Consider the following 19,284-nt stretch of genomic DNA (forward strand, 5'->3'; position numbering starts at 1 on the left):
AAGAAACTGCCGAGATACTCCAGGCCCATAGTTCTCATAATTTAACATGTGTCATGATGACCTGGGGCCTAAGAATTTGCATCTTTAACTAGTTCCCAGGGAGCGGATACTGCTACCTTGGGGACCTCATTTTAAGAACTACCACTACTTTAGGCAAGACAAGACACATCAGAATAATAGTCATCTGGGCTCTCTACTGCCTTGAGGTTTCTTAGACAAAGGAGTAGGATTTTGGTGATACTATCTTATTGATTATAACAAACCATCACTACATTTTAATCTTAAACTTTTAATTATGAAGCTGGGAATCTAATTTACTATAAAGGATCTGTATTAACATATAAGTATTAAAAAGTGAATAAAATAGAACCAGAGACATGGAAATAGAGAACAAACTGACAGTGACCAGAGGGATGGGGGAGGGAGATAATGGGAGAGAAGGGGAGGGTCAAGTCAAGGAACATGTGTAAAGGACCCATCATGGACAAGGAAAACATGGGGGGAGATTGAACGTGGGAGGTTGGGGGTAGGTAGAGCAGGGGAGAGTAATGGGTGGAAAATGGGGACAACTATATTTGAATAACAGTATAAAAAGAAAAACGAATAAAAAAACTCAAGAAAAAGAAAAAATAAGCATATTACTTGTCAGCAAAAGGAGATGCTCTGTCTTTAAAACTGCCTTCCAATGAAGGATAAAGATGACATGCATGATTTTTTAAAAAGTCATGTTTTGATTTTAAATATACATTTTTATTTCATTTAAATATATTCAGTAATCCCAAATAAAATGCATTCAGTGATTCTAATGAATATAGCCACACATTTTACTTTACTATGCATTCCATTCCATAGATTTCCTACATTTATGCAGTATAAGAAAAAATATGTGCCTGGTGGGAGAAAGCCTTCTTTTATTTATTTCCTTTTCATTATACTTTATATTTTCTCAATAAAGCATGGATATAAATATAGAATGCTTAACAAACTAAATATCTTTAGCAAATTAAAGCAATTCATTTTATTTCTCAAACATGATATAATACTTCTTTCAAAATTAAATTATTCAAATAATTTTTTAATTTTTTTATTATTTAATTATTGTTCAAGTACAGTTTTCCATCCCCCACTCCCATCCCAGCCCGCCCTCTGTGCTCCCCACCTTCCTCTCATTTCTGCCCCCCTTAGTTGTTCTCCATGTGTCCTTTATACTAGTTTCTGTGACTCCTTCCCCTTTTCCCCTGAAATTCTCTCCCCTCTCCCCTCTGGGCCCTGTCAGCTTGTTCTGAATTTCAGTGTCTTTGGTCATATTTGGCTTGCTTGTTTGTTTTGTTGTTTAAGTTCCTGTTAAAGGTGAGATCATATGGTATTTGTCTTTCACTGCCTGGCTTATTTCACTCAGCATAATGCTTTCCAGTTCCATCCATGCTGTTGCAAAGGATAGGAGCTCCTTCTTTCTTTCTGCTGCATGGAATTCCATTGTGTAAATGCACCATAGCTTTTTGATCCAGTCATTTACTGATGGGCATCTAGGTTGTTTCCAACTCTTGGCTATTGTAAATTGTGCTGCTATGAACATTGGGGTGCATAGGTTCTTTTGTATCGGTGTTTTAGGGTTCTTAGGATATAATCCCAGCAGTGGAATTGCTGGGTCAAAAGGCAGGTCCATTTTTAGTTTTCTGAGAAAATTCCATACTGTTTTCCATAGTGGTTGTACCAGTCTGCAATCCCACCAACAGTGAACTAGGGTCCGCTTTTCCCCACAACCCCTCCAACATTTGTTGTTTGTTGCTTTGTTTATGATAGCCATTCTGACCAGTGTAAGATAGCATCTCATTGTGGTTTTAATTTGCATCTCTCTGATAGCTAGCGATATTGAGCATCTTTTCATGTGTCTCTGGATCCTCTATATGTCTTCCTTGGAGAAGTGTCTGTTCAAGTCCTTTGCCCACTTTTTAATTGGGTTGCTTGTCTTCTTAGAGTGGAGTCATGTAAGTTCTTTGTATACTTTGGGGATTAAACTCTTGTCTGAGGTATCATTGGCAGATATGTTTTCCCAAACAGTTTGTTCTCTTTTTATCTTAATGCTGTTTTCTTTAGCTGTGCAGAAGCTTTTTATTTTGATGAGATCCCATTTGTTTATTCTTTCCTTTATATTCCTTGCTCTAGGGGACCTAAAATCCAATGTTGCTGCATGAAATATCTGAGATTTTCCTGCCAATGCTCTCCTCTAGGACTTTAATGGTTTCACGGCTTAAATTTAAGTCTTTTATCCACCTTGAATTTATATTGGTGTATGGTGTAAGTTAGTACTCAAGTTTCATTTTTTTGCACGTAGTTGTCCAGTTCTCCCAGCACCATTTGTTGAAGAGGCTATTTTTACTCCATTTTATGTCATTGCCCCCTTTGTCGAATATGAATTGACTGTAGAGAGTTGGGTTTAATTCTGGATTCTCTGTTCTGTTCCATTGGTCTATGTCCCTATTTTTATGCTAGTATCAGGCTGTGTTGATTACAGCCAACTGTGTTGGCCTTATTCAAATAATTTTTAAACAGCAAATATAAAAGGATTTACTGTTGTACATTAAATAATGTGATATCAACTAGTATAATCACATGCTGTCAAAAACAGATTATTTAAACTTTTAGAGTATTGAATGGCTATCCAAACTGGGGATACTTCAAAAGAACTGAATAAATTCAAGGTATGGACATGACTGTAATTTTGTGTTGACATGGAAAAAAATAAGAGTATCTTTGCAAGTATTGTTAACAAAAATGAAAAAAACACTGTTTTGAATGATAAGTGTGTGTTTAAATAATTCTCTAATAAAGTATGTACTTCTATTAGGTTGGTTCATGATTTTAGAAAACAGGATGGGATTTAAAAAAGTAAATGTTGTTTTCTGATATGATTTTCTAAATTAAAGGTTTGATGCTTACAAAGTGGTTAAGGTTGGGGATTTCAAGCTGGAAAATATATTTCTGAATGCTAAGTTCATAGTAGGCAAGCTCTTTTGCTTTAAATATTAGGGCTGTTCATCTGTATCAAGCACTGGACTAATAAAAGCAGTCAAGAAAAGAGAAAATAGCAATGAAATCAAGTATGGCACAGGGAAAAACAGAGCAGAGTGTTGTGAAAGCTCAAATCCTCATGGGGAAAAGAAACAGTGCTTAAATTAAACTTCTGAAAATGGGTTAGATTATTTTTTAATTTTACATTCATCAAGACATAAAAGTATAGGATTATAATAATAAAATAATTATGAAATCCCCTTTTTAAAAAACAAAATTAAATTAACTTTTATTGTGTAATCAAAACTTAAAAACATGTTTTGTAAAAAGAAAATATACAAAAAGTTTTTTCGTTTAATTATGATTTTTCTTACTTGCTTTGTTCTCTTCTTTCTTTGAACATGATAAATATTAACACTTATTTTACCAAACTTTCACAAGATGAGTGCTTACTAGTATGCTGCTGTTTGGCAACATACTTCTTTTTAGTGAAAAACTATCAGAGAATATTTATCCATTATATAGCATAACTTCAAGTGTGGTGTAAATCTAAAGTGATACACCCATTCATAAAAATACATGAACTTCATTTTAGGTATTGTATCATACAGTTTATTTTCAGTGTTTTTTTTTTGCTGCTGACAATATAACATGTGAAAAATACTTAAGTAAAAGAAACAAAAACACATGAAAAAGAATGGTAGAATGCATTCTATGGACATGTGGATGATAAAACAAAAAAATAGGAACATTTTATTTACTTAGAAAAAAATATAAAATCTCAACTATACATCTCCATCCTTACTATATTCACATATGTAAAGAAGATATATTATACTCATTTTATATGTAGTGCCCTTCAGGGTTAGATATTCTGAATATTTTATTTTATAGAACAAATTGTTCTTAATTTAAAAAGAACATCTTATTATAGTGGCTAGATAATACAATTTAAAAAACATTTTTAAGATTTTATTTGTTTATCTTTAGAGGGGAAGGGAAGAAGAGAGGGAGAGAAATATCAATGCATGGTTGCCTCTTGTGTGTCCCTTGCTGGGAACTGGCCTGCAACCCAGGCATGTGCCCTGACTGGGAATCGAACCCTGAGCCTCAGGGTCGCAGGCCCACACTCAATCCACTGAGCTACACCAGCCAGGTCACAATTTAAAAATATTTTAAATATATTAATAATGTTTCTTAAAAACATGGCAAATTAGTTTAAATAAAAATTTCTTGCCTCCTTTTTATTATAAGTTAATAAGGAAAGGTCCAACTTGAATCAAATATATCTTCAAGTGAGACAAGTTGCTTATTAGACATTTCCTTTCTCATAATTTTTGGTTGTTTTTGATAGCATAAACTAGCACATACATGCTCTCCTGAGGTTATTAAATTAATAAAATTTGCCTGCCAGCTTTATCTTTATTTCTTTAACATTAAGGATGGCCTACTGAATCTATACACAGTTGAGGATTTTACTCTCTTCCCTTCAGTCACCCAGTAGTATTCAATCTTCTGTTTACCTTTAACTAATGAACTTGATGCTTATATACTTCTCTCTTTTCTACATTTTCTTTCCCTCACTAACAATAATTAGTCCCTCCAAGCCACGTTTCTGGAGCTCCATTTGGTGGAGCTTCTCTCAAATCAAGAACTCTTCTCCAAACTTTCATCTATCTAGATTTTTTAATACCAACTTCTTGTCCTCATCTCAGAAAGTCCACAAAAACTAATTGGTAACTTATGCTTCAGAGATGCTTCAAAATGTGCTTCCTATCAAAAATTAGATCATTTGGCCTGGCTGGTGTAGCTCAGTGGATTGAGCGTAGGCCTGCAAACGAAAGCATCACAGTTCGATTCCCAGTCAGGGCACATGCCTGGGTTGCAGGCCAGTTCCCTTCAGGGGACCCACGAGAGGCAACCACACATTGATATTTCTCTCCTTCTCTCCTTCCCTTCCCCTCTAAAGATAAATAAATAAAATCTTTAAAAAATTAGATCATCTATAAGGTTCCCTTCCTTTGTCTTCTATTCTCAGGGTCATATACCGTGCTTTTATTGTGAATTGACTAAGAAACATTCTTTTATATATTTTGTCCAGTTTGGGGTTAAGATAAAGGTTTTGTCTAGTCCCTGTTAATTCACCATGCACAGAGCAAAAGTCCACATTGTTTTCTCAAACTTCATCACATAATTGGAATGTATAGTTAAGATTAAGAATCACTCAATACAATGCACTTTTTCCCTAAGTGTATAATATACTAAAATATAAGACACATTACTTTTCTGGATGTCCCTTTGAATTCTATCCAAGTTCATCTTACCTCAAGAAATTGATTTAAAAGTTTTTTTTAAATTTAAGCTAATTGACCTATTAGTTCTTTTAACTGTTTTATTTCTTATGCCTTGAAGTTCACTCCTTATTTCAGCAGTGTTGGCATTAACTGAGAGCATATAAAAATTCAGCATCTCAGATCCACCACATTGGACTCTGAATATTCACCTGACCCTCAGGTTAAACCTGCACACTTGTATTCTGAGAATTCTTGAATAGTATATATATTAAAAAACTAATGAAAATCAAACAAAATTGGCATGAGGAATTAAAATAACTAATAAGTCTTTAGAAGAGTCTCTAAAGGGTGACGTTATTTTGAGTTTTTGGTTGTGCTATGTAGCTGTTGCTGCTCTTCATGTTCTACATTAACTTAAAGAACACTTTCCTCTAAAGCACAGGTGGCCAACACAAGGCCCGTGGGCCGAATCCGGCCCTCTGTCTTGTATTAGCCTGCCCAGCACCTTGTTTCTTCTGCCCAGCTGCAGCACCGAGCTCTCGAGTAGCTGTTAAGGGTAGGTGCATTTATACATACAGTCCTAAGATTACATTTGGCTGTTTGAAGGAAACTGCGATGCTGATGCGGCCCTTGGTGAAAATGAGGGACACCCCTGCTTTAAAGCAAAAAAGCCGTTATCAAAATAAATATTATAGTGTGGAATGTGAACTCTAGCTCCTGCATTTTGTTTCTGAGCCAGTTCCGATGGATAGCTCAACAGACACCTGCTGCCTCTTTTTCTAATATTAGTCTATTGTGTCATTTAGTTCCATGAAGTGTCAGGCTGCATTAGACTTGTCAGAGTACACACTAACCAGATCAGGGAAAGGACGTGCATTCCTCAGAAATAACCGACAAAGCAAAACAAAACAGATCCCCTTTTATTACTCTAATTTTCAGGAAGTCGAGATCCATCAATAGCTATGCTCCTTCTGCAGTCCTAAAATTTTTATGAAATATTGTAAATGAATTGGGGGCTTGTCACTTTTATTGAAAGAAAAGTGAAATGCTTTTGAAAATGTATGTAAATGTATTCTTTATTGTTAGGGTAAATATAGTATTTCTTCCTACTTACTTGTTCCTTTGGTTAAACGTACTAAATAGGTAAATATATTTTCAATGTCTGTTTGGAGTAGAGGTATGTCCTCGGGGCTGCATACAAAGATGTGTAAGATAATGATTACTTTATGCAGAAACTAACACATTAATAGGAGAATGTAAGGTATGAACACAATAAACTTCAATGCAAAGTAAGGCGTCATTAAAAAATATCAATGGTTATTTTTTTTAAAGATAGCATTACTTAGTCTTGAATTCATGGTGAAAGGTAAAATGTGTCCAGGTGCTGATGATACCAAGTTGGAGAGTAAGACATTAGAAGTGTGGTCGTTGGAAACTACAGAAATGATTTACCTAAATGATTATATAGGAAACAAGCAGGAAGAAAAGTTTAAAATGATATGCTGAGTAGGGATACATTGGGGAAGAGAGAATTTGTATGCAGTGTGGTTGGAAGTTTTCGACCGAGTAACAAAGGCAGAGTGATCAGGAAACTAAAACATTATACGGGATGAGTTACACAAACGTGGAGAGATTTAGAAGGTCTTGGGTAATCTTTGTAAGAGAATGTTCAGAATGGAAAGAAGGAACTCTATATGAGAGTGTAGAAGAAGTAGATACTAGAGAGACTCTTAAAGGATCAAAGATCATTCAAAGGAATCTAGTCATGTTTTTAATAAACAGTTCTGTTTGTAAATATTGCAAAATAAAGAGAAAGAACTGATTGCATTGGAAAGAGGGATTGGGTTGTGCTGAATTTACGATGCTGTTGGAAAATCTGGGGAGAAATATAGAACAAGCAGACGAAATGTGTGTTTAGATTTAACAGTAAAATATTAAAGATGTGTCCATTTAATTTGGCTTTTGTAATGTGGAAAGTACATATATACCTGGAAGAGGTGATTGATAGTTAAAGACATGAAACTGCATAAAACCAAGAAAATACTGCATAAAACTGTATTTGAGATAGAGGAGCAAAAATAAGAAGTAAAATTAGAAAGCATAGTTTTAAAAAGAGAGAGTTGTAGTGTAAAGAATAGAAGATAATGAAGAAAAGAAATATGTGCCAAAAGATAGAAAAGGGTCAGAACAATTGAAACAAAGAAATAATTGCATTATGTATTAATAGTTTCAAGTATTTCACAAAGATCAAGAATTAGATAAAGGAGATTTTATTATTCAATATATTCTTAGATGTTGACATATGTTTGGCCTTCCCAGACAGTATTTCTGTGATAATGTTCCTAGAACTCAGGATAATCTCCCATTTTAAGGTCAGATGATCTAATCAGCAAATTTATTTCTCTGTGCAAAGTTTGGTCACAGCAGTACCAGAATTGTTTCATTAAATAATCAGGATATAAGAATCTTAGCGAAGTTATCCTCAGAATTCTGCCTGCCCCAATTAAAATCTTCTTTCAGATTTATATAACTTTTTCTGTACATATTAGGTGTTGCATTCTATGTCCAGTTTTAGACAATCAGTTTCTTCTTTCAGATATCTCACATTTAATATCTAAGTGAGCGTTTGTTTATGAGGTCTTTCTGGGTAATATTTAGTATAGAAAGGACAAGAAATATGACTGCTTCCCATAAGTTTACAAAATGCTTTCTACTTCAAGTCATGAACCTAAGATTGACCCACTTAGTAAAGGGAGTTCAAAGACAATGCATTGGGTTCCCCCCCAAAAAACTGGGTGTGGTGGGGTGTTTTATTCTTTCTCAGTGATTTATGTACTCTTCTTCTATACTAGGCAGGTGAATTGTTCACATGACTTAGTAACGGTAAACAAAATTCGTAAAAATTTAAATGATTTCAGATCGATTAAGAAAGGCTCCATGATTAATGTCAGGAAAAAAAAAGAAAGAAAGAAAAATTCTCAATAAAAACTCTGTTTCACTTACATTGGATCACCCTGGATTTGATAACGTTATATGAGTTATGTCTTTACCTTCCCAAATCCATCCCTGAAGTCTCACTGTATCAGGTTGTGAGTGAGCCTGCTTAATCAATATATATTCTTTATGGAGGGAAATGTAATTTATTTATTTATTTTTAATTTATAGAGAGGGGAATGAGGGAAGGAAACAGAGGAAGAGAAACAGTGATGCAAAAGAGAAAGATCGATTGCCTGCCTTTTGCATGTACCACAACCAGGGACCAAGCCTGACCCAGGACACAACTCACAACCCAGGCAGATGCCCTGACCAGGGATCCAACCAGCAACCTTTTGTTTTGTGGATGATGTCCAACCAACTGAGCCACACTGGTCAGGGAGGAAAATGTAATTAAATTAGGGTTCTGATAGATATGAAGAGAATGGCATTGGAGATATGAGTTATGTATTACTGATATAAAATTATCTGTATTCTCAGAAACTTCAGCATAGTAGAAATACCATTTTAGCATGGAAAAAGTGTAGTATAGCTACTCTGTCCAGAGCAAATTATAGCCTCCCCAGTGTTTGTAGTTATCACTCCATCTCTAAATAATAAACCACTCCACATTTCATTCCTCTCATCCAAATGCTGCTCTGCATTTTATTTTGCTAAAATCCAATTGCAAAAAGAGAAGGAAAAAAAAACCCAACACACCCAGAGTTGCCATGAAAACCACATCTTAATAAACATATAGATTTTCATGTCATCTTCCATTGTGTTCTTTGTCTCACTTATTGCTTCACCCCCAAAATTCAGCTTCATCATAACATTCACCATATGGCTAATCCTTCTACCTATCCAAACAACCATCAGTATCTGGACACAGACAATCTCACATTTTGGCATGCAAAGCAACAGTGGTAGCTCTAGTTTACTTTCTTTCACAGCAAACCCGGGGTTACGGAACATTCTAAATGCATAGAATGAATATCCCAAGAATGTAGCTGAAATCATAGACCATAAAAAAGTGTGGAAATATTCATTAGAAATTCAGATATTTTATTCGGCATATATGAGCTAGAATTTTAAAGATGAATACACAACAGCACGTATTTATTTATTTTTAAAGATTTTATTTACTTATTTTTAGAGTGAGGGAAAGGGAGGGAGAAAGAGGGGGAGGGAAACATCAATGTATGGTTGCTTCTCACGTGCCCCCTACTGGGCACCTGGCCTGCAACCCAGGCATGTGCCCTGACTGGGAATCTAACCGCCATCCTTTGGTTTGCAGGCTGACACTCAATCCACTGAGCCATACCAGCCAGGGCAAAAGTATTTTCTTTAATGCTTCGGGTATTTTTGAGCGCTTATGTCTAGATGAAACAGAAACACTGGGTTCTATTGCCTGCTGTCCCCCTGAATATGTGACTCCAATGAAAAGAAAAGCAACTATTTATTTAAGAGTTATACAGGATTAAAATAAAGGCAGAATTTTTCTGTTAAATCCCACTTTCTTAAAAGCAAAAGAAACACCCACAAACACAAACAGTCCTGCCTCCCCTTGCCAAACCTGACCAGTCAGAGGTACCATCTCTCAGGAAGTAACAGCTTAGCTAGGCAGATTCCTGTTTAGCTTCTACCCGTCCTCTGTGCTCATCTAGGCTCCAGTTCTTAATCCAAACCCACAAGGCCCCTCCGTATGGTGGTCTGGTGAGGGTCCTGCATCCTGTCAAACCACGTGGCCAAAACCTCTCCCAAGCCACGTGGTCTAGAGCTTTTCCTTCCTAAACCTCATGGTTAAGAGACTCCACAGGGCTGCCATGCTTGAGTTTAAATCTCTGTGCAGATCTTCCTTCCTAACCCTATTTCCAACTCTTCTCATAAAAGGTGACACCTGCCAGTATTCTGGTTTTTTCTGCCTTTCTTGGCTGCCATTGTTTGTCTGGGCAGGCTTGGCCTTGTGAGGTAAGCGAACCACCTTCCTGCTCTCCTGTAGGGTAGCAACCAGGGGACCACCGTGTGGTTGCGCCAGGGATTAGAGTCAGGCCCATCTCCCCGGCTCCCAGCACAGCAAGCACAGGTATTAGCATTGCTAAAACACTGGTCAAGCTCTTTAGAATGCAAAGTAACTCTCACTGGCCCTGCTCCATTCATCTTCCCAAGTCAAGTTAGTGGTGAGGGGGTGAATTTCCTGTTTGGGGAACCTCTGTATTCCCTGTTACATAGACACTGTGCACTGTACTTGGATCTATGAAGTTACTTTTTCTAACAAACAGAATATATTTTGCTGTTGAGAAAAAAAGAGAAATAATTCATGAATAACAAATGAGGGGTCAAATAAGGAAAGAAGAAAAGGATCAAACAATAGTAAAATTTGTCGGGAATCACTAGGAGAGAAGAATGTTCCAAGAAAATTTGAACTGATTCTTCCCCAAAAACACACCTGGGAGTGGCCAACATCCACTCTAGCAAACTTGCTCCTGAAAGTCCTTTTGCAATGATGACAATTAGATAAGTACAGCTCTGGTCAAGACAGAAGGGAACATCACAGACACTCATGCAGAATAAAGAACTTTCCAGAAAAGAGAAGTTGTCAAACAGGATGGAAAAGATATTTAAAACTTTCAAGGAACATTGTTTTGTTTTGTTTTTATTTTATTTCGTTTGTCCCAATATCAACGTATTTTCCAATCTAAACTATTGATCTGTGGTGAAGATTAAAATAAAAATACAGCACAAAGTGCAATGTGATGTCCAGATAGTCTTATTTCTCTTTGTTGCTGAACCTGTAAAGTCTTTAAAAATAAATTTAAATTGGCAAACTTAAAATAGATTGTTAATTACATATTAAGGAAAATGGCTATGACATAATCCTGGCACTAGCTTTTAAAACTACGTCTCTTGATAATTTGATTGATGTAAATTTTGTTCTCCATATATTATAATTTATAGAAAGCTGACTTTAAAAATTATTAGATGCAACTGATTAATGTAATTAGACCATAAAAATGAATGAAATCTTCTGACATATTAGGCAGTAACTCGTTTAAATGAGGTGCCTAATTTGTTAGCTTCCAGAGTCAGATCAATTTTAGATAAGTAATTCATACCACTGAATTATATTCCAATTTATGAGGACAAAAATATTAAGCACTATGTACTTTATGGAGGGAGCGCCAAAGATTCACAGATTTTAGTGCTAAGGTTAAGTGCATAAATGTTGAATGACCTAAACCAACAAGCCAAGATTTTTAATGCAATAAAAATAAACGATATAAGTGAAGCAGTGACAGTTGCTAATTTATGAACTATTAAACCCCAACAGCGGGACTAGGTATTGCCAGGTATAGTCTTATAAAGAAGGAAGTCTTTCGCAAATCAATATTATAGCTGAAAACTAATGTTAGTAAGGTATTCTATTAGAATTTGTACCAAGAATTCAAAACGTCATTCTCAGTGGTCATAAATAGATTGTTGGTTTATAACTGAACTACAGAGATCTATCTATAACTTCTTAACTACGCACTGAGGCTTGGGGATGGGTATATATGACATTTACACACAAATAAAGATATCCTAGAGAAGAGTGACTTGTCCCTTAATCAAGACACTGTCTCAACATGTACACAGTGCAGAGCATGTTTTTCTCATTGTTAATCAAGAGGGAAGCTAGCATTTGGTTTGCTATGCGGTAGCAGTCTCGTTCGGATAAAGGCACTTCGCCACTATGAGACAAAGTGGCAGGTGCAAACAGCTGCAGTCGATGCCCCCGAAGAGTCTCTCAGCAAACCAAATACTAGTCTGAACCTACGGCGAGAACTGCTGCTCACAGAGCCCGCCTCTCAGCCACACGTGCCCAGGGATGGAGGGCCCACTACCATCTTTCAGCTGGAACCAAAAAAGACCCCTTAAAATGTATAAATGTGCTGCTGTTTGAGACATTCAACAGAGATGTTTATGTCACTGCATGTATATCAGTTTATGCTTTGGAATGATCTATTAAACTGCAGAAACTTTCATTACTAATAGGCTGTTTTTTGCTTTTAGATAGAAATTTGGGCTTTTGGACACTCTGGGATGTGTAATGTAAAGATTTTATAAGATTTTACATTTCAATAAAGATACAAATGTCTTTGTATTTTAAACACTAATTTCTGACTGTTGTAGCTAAGTATCTATATTGATTATTGTATGTATGCAGTAAACATTTAAACTGAATGCTATGAACTGTTTAAATATTAACATACTTTTTCTTAAAGTTTATTAATATTTTAATATAAAATATGTTTAACATTTTACCAGAGTACACATATCTTTTGTAAGGGTAATATATAAATTAAACTGCTTATTGTTTTTTTTTTGAAAGATTTTATGTATTTATTTTTATTTATTTTTTTAAAGGTTTCTTATTTATTTATTTTAAGACAGAGGGGAAGGGAGAGAGAGAAGGAGAGAAACATCAATGTATGGTTGCCTCTTGCATGCCCCCCACTGGGGACTTGGTCTGCAACCCAGGCATGTGCCCTGACTGGGAATTGAACCAGCAGCCCTTTGGTTTGCAGGCCAGCACTCAATCCACTGAGCCACACCAGCCAGGGCTGTATTTATTTTTAGAGAGAAGGGAAGGGAGGGAGATGAAGAGGGAGTGAAACACCATGTGAGAGAGAAACACTGGCTGTTTGGTTGCCTTCAGCACACACCCCAACAGGGTAAAGAACCCACAACCCAGGCATGTGCCCTGACTGGGAATCCAAGTGGTGACCCTTCATTTTGTGGAATGACACCCAACCAACTCAGCCTAACCGGTCAGGGCTAAACTGTTTAAATGCGTTTATGTGTCTAAAGCCATGTTCATGATTTTCTCATATTGTCTGGAAGCAATTTAAAGTGAATAATCATTCATAAGCTTACTCTCCTTTTTTAGGGACAGGGTTCATACGCATAACTCTTCAAAATGTCAAGCCCTCCCTGCATAGCAGGAAACAGTTTATAACAGGCAGCTGTCCACCCAGGGCCAACTCTGAAACACTTGGTGTCTAAGGAAGTGCTAATTATGGGCATTTTATTTTTATATTTTTAACTGAAATAACATATTTGCTATTTCAAAGAACCATAATAATACAATGAAAATGTTTTGTGGGTAGGTGTATGAAAATGTTGAACTTTTTTTTAAAGGGGTTGTTTTTGTTTTATACTTGGGTAAGTGGGATAGTAAGAAGAGTGAGATTGAGGTTTAAAAAATCAAAAACAATAGTTGCTCTACATTTTCAACAGGTGTCCATCAAAAGAGGTTTCAGCTGTTAGACTTGATAACACAGGAAATATTTTTTAAATTTGCTGCTAGTAAGTGTCAAGATGATTTCTGATGCTGGGGTTGGTCTCTAGAGACATTTGTTTTCTCTTTTGTATAATTTTTATAGGGTTGCACAGAAAGACTCCACAAAACATTTAAAAAAGCCACACAACAAAGGGACAAGAATTTTTTAAAGAAATAAGTTGACAAGGAGGTTGGATATTGAATTTATATAAGAAAATTAGATTATTAATTAATACAGTATCAACCTGAGTTTAAATTTTCTATGATTTAAATTTCTTTATGTAAGCCATCACGTAAGTACTTACAAAAGGATACTTACTATATATCCATACTGACACCTATCTATCTACCCTCACTGAAGATTAAATACCCACTACTCTATTTTGTCTCAAATATTGTCCTGAGGTATTGAAATATTGTGCTTTATAATTACTGAATTGGGTGTTTCTAATTGGGGGTAGTAAAGGAAAAAGGGGGTCAAATATATGGTGATAGAAGATGACATGACTTTGGGTGATGGACACACAGCACAGCGTACAGATCATGTATCATAGAAATATACACTGGAAGCTTTTATAATCTTATCAACCAATATTGTGCAAATAAATTTAATTAAAAGTTATCATTTTACAATCAGTACCAAGAAGGACATAAACTCCTGAATAATAATAATAATTGTTTACAGAAAAAGTCATCTGCAATAGCAGGATTACACTGAAAACAAAATTTTAATTTTTTACAGTCACAGATACAAAACTGCAAATGTGTATTTATGGGGATTGTGATCTACCAACCACTGCAAATGACCTTGAAAACACAAAACATCATCAAACCATGCACACACGATTGAACTTCTGTCAAGGACATAAAATAGTTTAAGAAAAATAATAGAAGATCACAGGAAGTTGCAGAGTATGGTGTAAGAACTCTCAGCAGAGCTTAGATTTATAACTCCACAGTTCCATCTATATGAGCATAAACTAGTCAAATTGGTCTATAGTTGGCATTGGAAACATTTTCCAGGACATTTAAATAAGAATGTGCAACATGGCTGGATTTTCCCTGAGGAAAGTTGTAAGTAAGAGGAAAATATTTCAAGACAAAGAATAAAAGCTATTTAACCTGTCAAATGCTTTCTTGTTCCTGTATTTCATTTTTTACTGTGTCATCTAGTGATTATTTGGGGGTTATTTAAAAAAAACTTTCTTTGGACAACCTTGACTAATAACTTTGTGGATGTATTTAGCATTGTCAAGGTGACATTTTTTTACAGTGATAGAGAATATGCTCAATTTTCTAAATCACTAATTTATAATTGCTGGAAAATAATACTAAGTTGTGTAGTATTGGTTTAACTATTTATAACATGTGCATGCAAAAAAGTGATTAATAAAAGGGTGTTTATTGAATCTTGGAAGGGTATTGTTCATGAATGGTTGTTGAATGCACAGATGTTTTCTGTTCAAAGAATGTTAATGAGAAACATCAAAGAAAAGGAAGGACTTGTGAACCAACTTGGTGTAAGAGGCCGGAGGAATTTTTGATGTGCTCTTTTCCAACATTTCTAACAAAAGTACTGCTGACAGCTGCTTCATGAGAGTGTACTTGTTTGGGAGAGGGGCGAGGCAGTCAAGAATGCAGCATATCTTTAAGTGTGATAGCTTTGTAGTACGTAGTCTTGACTAGCTGAACTACATTCCCCAAATTGCATTTTCTTTTTTGTTCCCAGTTAGCATGGGCCACAACGGAGATCCGTGGGGCATTTGGAAGGCAAGAGAGAAGCAGTAGACATGTTTCAGCTTGTGAACATGTTGCTGACTGTTGACAGGAAGCAGCCACCAGGTCTGAACCTGCGTTTCCTGTCCCCGCATCCCCCCTTCAGCTTCTCTGACTTCGGGGCCACACGTGTAAGTTAAGTTCTTTGATACAGCGGCCTGGCTCCGCAGGATCCTATCACTACCAAAATCAGAAACAGGAGCTGAAAGAGGTTTCAGTTCAACCTATGGGAATCCAGGTTGTTCTTGAAGGTTTTGGCTCGCCCTCTTCTTCCCCTCTTTATACTGATCTTTCCTGAATGCCTTGTGGATGTCTGGTTCCAACATCAGATGTCAAAACAACAGCCTTACAGAGATCAGTTATCCAGCTCCCATGATTCCATGGCTATCCATGGCCACTTCCCTGTAACAAATTCTTATATATATATATATATATGCATGAGTATACAGTGGGGGAGGGACAATTTCCCTTTTTCCCTTTTGGTTCTTATGGCTGATCCAAGAATTAAAATGGCATAAGGCAGACTGACAGGAGAAATAAAATTTAATATCTATGAATGGTGAAGCCTCATAAGCATAAAGAGTTCCAAAGACAGTAAGGTAATATGAGGTATGTATGTCATTCTGGATTAAAGAAAAGGAGGTAGGGATCTGGGATTTCAATGGAGAATAATGGGATTCAGTGAAAAATGAAGGCTGAATGTTTAGTAAACAATAGTTTGCTGGGGCTGGGGGATCTAAAGACAGTGGCAACAGACAGGATTTGATTAAGTAGGCTTCTCTAGGGTTCTCAACCTACCGGACATGGTTTAGATTAGACTATGGTTTTCTGTGGCGATAGTTTTTCCTGGAACAGGCCTTCCATCTCAGCTTCTTTTAGACATTCGGGGGGGCAGGTCAAAAGTCCTTCCTGAGCCTTCTGGTCTTTGAGAATATCACGCTAAGTGAGATAAGTCAGACAAAAAAAAGTTAAGAACTGTAGATTTCACTCATATGTGGGGTGATTACAGGGGGCATTAGCGGGTTAAATGGCAATGAAGAAAATGCAATCATTTTTTTTAAGTTCACAAAGGAACAGTAAAAGCAAACAAACAAAAACTCATAAACACAGACAACATTATTGTAGTTACCAGAGGAAAGGGGGTGGGAAGTGATGAAGGGTAAAGGGGTCAAACAATATGGTACGGGAGATGATTCGAATTTGGGTGGTGGGCACATAACACAATATACAGATCATGTACCATAGAAATGTACACTTGAAACCTATGTAATCTTATTAACTAATGTCATCCCAGTAAACTTAATTAAAAATAAAAATACCCCAAAGAGGCATCATTTGGGGCAAACTCTGTTCCTCCTAGATGAACACAGATACCCACAAACACGGGATTCTGCTTCTCTGGCTCAATGTTTATTGATGCAAGGGCTAATATTTTTGAAAATAGCACGGCAGAGATGAAAAAATCAGCCATGTAATATAGAATGAATATTGAGAAATAGTGGATGCAAAAAATCAGAGCCCAGGGTGACTGGGAGAAATTTAGGTCAATAGGAATCCACAGGGTGTTTTCAGGGCTGTAACATCATTTTATATATCTATCTTAGCAGGCTAAGTAACATAGGCAGAAATATGAGTTGCACTTACCACCAATAAAGTGTTTCTTCATGTGTTTTTCTCCAGCCTCTAAATTCTAACTTCCACAAAACTTTCTAAAAGACCTTTGAAATATAAATCCGATGTCAATCACATGCTTAAAATGACACTCATTTCTAACAGGGTATTGCCTGAGCACTGTAATGTACTAATCCCCATTTATTTAATAAATAAACATTATTTGACTATCAATTAGGTGCAGGAATTCTGCCAGCTTTGGGGGCAGAATGTTATAAAGACAATCAAAAACTTTAATCTCTAGGATACTATATTCTCTAATTTTAACAAATATATTTCTCAATAGAGAAAAAACAAAATTATTATTGCTTACACGTCAATAAGCAATATTGAGAATATAATATAAACTACTGTCAACTGCAATGTTTTTACATGTCAATAAGCAATGTTTTTATACCAAAAAAACATCTGGTATAAAATAGTGTACAAATGCTGACACCTTGTATTTTCACATATTTTTCTAAGTTATTGTGTTTTCTTTTAACTAAAACCAAGCATAAAATCCTACGTATGTAAGACCAAACAAAAAATAATTATTTCTCTCCAGGAAATATTTCTTTCAGTAAGATAAGTTGGGAAAGAAAGACAATAATTGTTATAATATTTCATAAGGAGTGAAATCATTTATAAAATTGTTTATGTAAGGAGTGTTTCACTCCTTTCTTTCTTTCACTTTCTTTCCCAACTTATCTTACTGAAAGAAATATTTCCTGGAGAGAGATAGTTATTTTTTGTTTGGTCTTACATACGTAGGATTTTATGCTTGGTTTTAGTTAAAAGAAAACACAATAATTTAGAAAAATATGTGAAAATACAAGGTGTCAGCATTTGTACACTATTTTATACCAGATGTTTTTTTTTTCTTCCTGAGTTACAGGAAAAGGAATGACTACCAAGAAAATCACTTTCAATTTTGTAGAGTGTTTCTCTCAAAATAGATACTGTAAATAGGTAAACTGGAAACACACAAACACAGAAAAACAAAAGAGAATCACACTGAGTTGTAATGTCACTACCAGGCATGAAGGAAAAGAAAGTTTCATTTCAGTTAGCCTCCTTAGTTGCAGAAAACAGAGTCCATTGTAATCATTTTAGACTGAAAACGTGAATCTACGATGTATATTTTCCCACAAAATTTCTAGGAAGACTAGATATGCAAGGTTGGATGCTGTATTTTCACTAATGAAGATGGCCCTTTAAGCCCACAAGGCAAATTTATATGAATTACTCAAAGATTTCTTTCTGAGCTGATATAACTCCATGAGCACGTATCATGTCAAAGGCAACCAGAATGATTAATAGCGTCGCCTGAACCTTACGAAACAATGCAGCAATTCCAGAATGACAGGACCAGAAGTATCCAACCGTAACTGGGATTGTTCTAGTGAAAAACCACTAAGTCAATGGCTGTAACTTGACTCTTAAAACATCAGAGAAGAACAACAAATTCTTTGCTAGAGGTGCCCTATGTGGTTTCAATGTTTGTACTGCATCTTCTCATGTACAGCCATGCTCTGCATACGGACATTTCAGTTAACGATGGACCATGTATATGATGGTGGGACCACACAATTATTATAATGGAGCTAAAAAGTTCCCATTGTCCAATGGCAGTGATTTTCAACCGCTGTGGTGCAAGAATTTTTAAAACACACAATACCTGACTGTTTAGTCAAGGGTACTGACCTCTTTTCCCTTAGATTGTCAGATGTTAAAATGACAATAGCCAATATGATGGCCATCCAGTGTGAGTGAATAAACATTATACCTTCTGGTAAGATCAGCAAAAAGTACATTTTTGATGTACCAAGAATTTTAGTAGTTATGATGCCATGAGATTTTTTAAAACGTTGAAAATCTCTGGCCTAGGGATATCCTAGGTGTCATAACATTATAGTGCAATGCATTACTCACACGTTTGTGGTGATTTGGGTGTAAAGAAACCCACCATACTGTCAGTGGTATAAAAGTATAACAGGTAAATTATGTGCAGTGCATAGTGCTTGATAATGATAAAAATGTCGACATTAATGGTTTATGTATTCATTATACAAAACGTAAAGGTACATTATGCCCTTATTATTTTTTAGTGTATTCTTTCTATTGATATTAAGAAAAGTTTGCTGCAAAACAGTACACTGCCTCACACCAATAGCGTCTTCATATATTTTGTTTTCCACATTTCTTGATGGCATCATTTCTCTGGTGCTCAATTTAATCTCACATTACTTTGCA

At 35.8% G+C, this 19,284-nt stretch overlaps 1 pseudogene; it reads left to right on the forward strand.

Annotated features, from left to right (window-relative positions):
• Positions 1-19,284, forward strand: part of LOC118981802 (phosphoglycerate kinase 1-like) — a 102,273-nt pseudogene that overhangs the window by 55,387 nt on the left and 27,602 nt on the right.

The sequence above is a fragment of the Sturnira hondurensis genome, unplaced genomic scaffold (assembly GCF_014824575.4).
Source record: "Sturnira hondurensis isolate 20B ecotype Veracruz unplaced genomic scaffold, ASM1482457v3 Scaffold0024758, whole genome shotgun sequence".
In the NCBI taxonomy this organism is placed as follows: Eukaryota; Metazoa; Chordata; class Mammalia; order Chiroptera; family Phyllostomidae; genus Sturnira; species Sturnira hondurensis.